The 5,000-nt window shown below is 31.8% G+C and overlaps 1 protein-coding gene across 4 annotated transcripts in view; it reads right to left on the bottom strand.

Moving 5' to 3' along the window:
• Positions 1-5,000, bottom strand: part of LOC106879281 (branched-chain-amino-acid aminotransferase, cytosolic) — a 345,814-nt gene that overhangs the window by 282,370 nt on the left and 58,444 nt on the right. The window contains exon 1 of one of the 4 annotated variants that reach the window (XM_089361669.1): positions 1,332-1,742. The exons of the other annotated variants lie outside the window; for them this stretch is intronic. The gene's annotated coding sequence lies outside the window, so the exon portion shown is untranslated. Of the gene's footprint in view, positions 1-1,331; positions 1,743-5,000 lie in introns of those variants that run through there. 4 annotated transcript variants of the gene reach the window in all.

Here is a 5,000-nt window from a genome sequence, read left to right as displayed (position 1 = left end):
ATGTATTCAAGTATGTGTATCATATCTATACATGTAAGTATAAATATCATTCACACACATGTACATATGCATGCATATATATATATATATATATATATATATATATATACACTTACGTATATATCAATATATGCATGTATATATGTATGTATATGGGAGATTGAAACTAAATGAATTCAATATATACAACACTAGTACAACACAAGGAATTCTCATTTGTCGTCCTTAAATAAGGAATAAATCGGAATTTAAGATTTCTAGTGTACAAGCAGATTTCTCTCACACTCATTCACACTCCCACTCACCTACATCTCTCTCTCTTGCTCTGTCTTTCTCCCTCTCTCTCACATCTCTTATTCTCCCTCCATCTTTTTCTTTCAATCTTATTCTTCTCTCATTACATGCAAACACGCTCACACAAACACACACACATTAACATCACACACACTTTATTCTGACGAGGGATATTACACTTCAGTATGAACACAAAGATAGCAAGCATACATGCAAACACACAGATGTATACGTATGCAGATATGTGTGTGCAAGTGCATACGAAAGTCTGTGTGTGTGTGTGTGAGTCTATGGGATTCTCTGTGCATGTGTGTGTGTGCATTTGTGTATTCAATGTGCATGCATTTCTGTGTGTATCGTTGTGCAAAAGGATGCAGGAACATTTCAAACAGCAAATAAAAACAGGATAAATAAACTTTAACTTAGCAATCTCTAGCTTTTACATAGAACTAACAAAACAAAATTTCAAGAATATATTTACCTATAAAAATTAATGCACGTATATAAATATATACAGATATACAGACACAGATCCATGTATGTGTACGTGGATATATGCACAGTGTACAGAAATGTGTAAGACACATACAAAGCTATGTGTGTGTGTGTGTGTGTGTGTGTGTGTATTCACATATACACTCATATATACTACCACGTAAACATTCAAATATACATATATGTAACTATGAAAAGAATATACTGGAATACATATACATATATACACATTGAAAATGAAAACACGTGACTTTGCATGTACACGTATGTATGTGTGTGTGTATATATAAACATACACACACACATATATATAGACATATATACACACTTGTATATACATGCTGCATATATATACACCTAAACAAACATATCAGTATAAAAGCACCATGTTTAAAAAGAAATTAAAATAAAATAAATATATATATATGAATACATCTATCTATATATATATATATATATATATATATATATATAACACACACGTATGTATATAACTATTTATCTATCTACACACATACATATATATTTTCAAAGGTGAAGACGAAAAGGAGTTTCTTACCAAAGAAAATCTATAAAATTCAATACAAGAATTCCTATAAGTTTCTGTACATAGATTATATGCAGGATTAACCAAAGAATATATTTGTTATTGGATAGTTTCACCAAAGAAAAGGTTTCCAATTTATATACAGATTAAATCGGAATGCAATTTAGTCATTGGTGCGGTGATGATGTTTGTGTTTGAACCAAGGTTTCCTAAGATTCTCACTCACTGTATCTACATTGCTGACGCACCATAACACCACAGCACCGCCACACGAACTTTCAAAGTAATTTTTTCAAAATTTGTAATCACTAATGCTATCGTTAATATCAAACAATGTTCACAGACTTAGTCTCACAAATGCACGCACACAGACACACTCGTACACATGTAGGGGATTTTTTAGAACAGTACCCCCACACACACACATAAATATACATACATGTATAATGTGTGGGTGTGCGTATATATGTATTTACACATGGCTGTGTTGTTATGAAATTCACTTAACAACCATCGGGTCTGAGGCTCAGTTCCACTTCATGGAATCTTTAGCAAGTAACTTCTTTTATAACCCAGGGCCAATCAGTGATTAGTGAGTATAATTGGTATGTAGCAACTGCAATAGAGCTAGTTATGTATTTGTGAAATATATATATATGAAAATATATATATGAAAATATATATATGAAAATATTTATGTATGTGTGTGTGTGTGTGTGCGTGCATGTGTGGCTTAGTGGTTATGGTATTAGGCTCATGATTGTAAGGTTGTAAGTTCAATTCCCAAAGACATGTACACGTATGAGTGTGCATACACACACATACACACATTCAGAAGTCAAACACGCATATTAATAAACAAATGGACAGAAAGACATGCTAAATGCACTGAATGTACAGACAAACAGAATGCAAACACAGGTCATAAATTCCTCAGTTACCAGCCAAGCAAGTGTAATTTCATGCTATATACTCACACACACACACACACACACACACACACATATATATAGTTAAAACTTACTTGCAAAAAGGACGCGTGCGTTAGACCATATAATAATAATACAAATAATATGTGAGTATATGCATATATACGTACATGTATGTACATACCTACATCTACATGTATATATAGATGTATATCTGGGTACAGGACGTCACAAAAAAACGTGGACAAATTGAGAAACAGAACATAAACAGAGCACAGAAAATACACAGGCCACATAGAGAACATTTCCTTCATCAGCTGGCACCATTCTAAAACTAAGTGTTTCGAAGAGTTAGTAACTCTTCGAAACGCTTCGATACAGACATATACACACACACATAAATATATTATAAGATAAACTTACTTGGAAATGGATGCGTGGCATTCAATCAAATAATATCATAAATAATATATAAATATATATATATATATATATATATATATATATATATATATATATGCATTTATACATACATATATGTACATACATATACATGTATACATATATGGATACAGGATATCACAAAACGTAAACAACATGAAATACGAAAATAAAATTGGGTATGCAAAACATGAGAGAAACAAATGGAAAACAAGACAAGTAACATAAAAAAACAACCCTTCTACTCCTTATTTCGAGTACTGAATGACAATATAAGACTTTGAAAGCAGTTGCTCCCGCGAACCAAAATGAAATTTGGGATTTGCAGAGGGTCAAAGTTGATAACAAAAACAGGACATACAATGCACAAAATTAGGAGTAGAAGGGCAGCCGACAACTAATGAAGGGTCTTTTTTCTATATTACTTGTCTTGTTTTGCATTTGTTTCATTCGCTCTTTGCATACCCAACTTTATTTCTGTATTTTATGTTGTTTACATTTTGTGACGTCCTGTACCCATATATGCATACCTATATACATACATAGGTATGCATGTACATATATATATGTATATATATTATTTATATATATATATTATTTATATATATATTATGCATATATACATGTGTGTGTGCGCATGTGTGTGTACGCATATGTACAAATACTGAAAACATTCCTAACAGAGTATGAAATACAAAAAATTTCACATAGACTAACAGAATTTAGAGTGTCAACAAAGAAATACAATACAATGAAATACAATACAAAAAAAAAATACTAATCCTTTGTCCCACTGGTGTACAGCACAGTGAACCAGTGTTGTAATACTATGCACAGGGAAGTTTGTAAGTTGCTTTTCAGGATTTGCAAGTGATAAAAACACATTAACAGTATGCATATGCACCATTAATATAAGAATTGAATACTGAAGCATTGAAAAGATACATACACACATTCATACATTACACACACACACACATATATATATACATTGTATGTATGTATAAATATATATATATATGTAGTGGCATTCACAATTTTTACTCTGCTGAGTGAGATATAGAGTAACAAAAGTGAAAACCGTATTTCATCATCCCTGGGGGGAAATGAAAGGTGAAGTTAGCCAAGGTAGGATTTGAACTCAGAATGTAAAGAATGATGCCTAAATACCACAAGGCATCTTTTTCTTACTTTTTTTTTTTTTTTTTTTGCACTGCTCATATGCTTCCACCACCATAAAATAAAGGTTGTGGCTTTGAAATACAATTATAATAACATTAAATATGATGCACATAACACATTGTTATCCCACGATATTGAAGTGAGTGTGTATGTGCATATATTTATATACACACATACATATATAACATTATTGTTAACAACAAGCTATAAAGAAACTGCCAGCAGTGAAAGCCAAAATGCTGGTCTGTTATCACACAATAGAAATATGGCCAGTTATAACCAGATACAGATTCCAATAAACCAAACTACACAATACCAATAAGCAATAAAGCAATATAGTGTGTTATAAAAGATATATCGTTATAAAAGATATAAATACATAGCATCATAAAGCTTGTTATACAACAGCAATAAACAATCTAACATGAGCAAGCAACGATATGCACAAAATGTTAGGAAAATTAAACGAATAAATAGGAAAAGGTGATAAGGAGGGTTGGACTATGAAAGACGAAGAAGGGGACAAAAAGGAGGATAGAAAAATAGTTTTCATATTTTGGATACATGTGCGAAGGGATGCAATGATTCTGAATAGCATTTGTAAAGAGAAAAAATAGTGGCAGAATGGTAAGTAATAAAAGCAAAAAGGAGACGAAAATTGCAAAAAAGAAAGGGGCAAGATGTAGGATTGCCAATGTCGCAAATATATAGGGAGGAGCAGTTCATATTGAAATCATTATAATACAGAAAGTGAAATGCTTAGGTAAGATATTTATTTGATGCTGACAGATACGACATTTTTTGGTTGGAGTTTTTCACAATTTTCTACAATTCAACTTTGTAGGAGTTAAGTGAAAAATTTGGAGATGTGAAAAAGTTCTTCAAAAGCAATTTAAAAAAAAAAAAAGCATGGCTGCATTGTTAAAAAGTTGACTTTGCAACCACATGCTTTCAGGTTCAGTCCTACTGAGCAGCACCTTGGGCAAGTGTCTTCTACTATAGTAACAGTGCCAGGCTGACGAATGAGTAAATATTTAGTAGACAGAATCTAAAAGAAGCCGGTCACATATTCATAACTGTTTGACAAAAGAGATTAATAGAATAAGTTACCA

This window comes from Octopus bimaculoides, chromosome 13 (genome assembly GCF_046866305.1).
Source record: "Octopus bimaculoides isolate indiv1 chromosome 13, ASM4686630v1, whole genome shotgun sequence".
NCBI classification, from domain to species: domain Eukaryota; kingdom Metazoa; phylum Mollusca; class Cephalopoda; order Octopoda; family Octopodidae; genus Octopus; species Octopus bimaculoides.
This window is presented reverse-complemented; position numbering and strand designations above follow the sequence as displayed.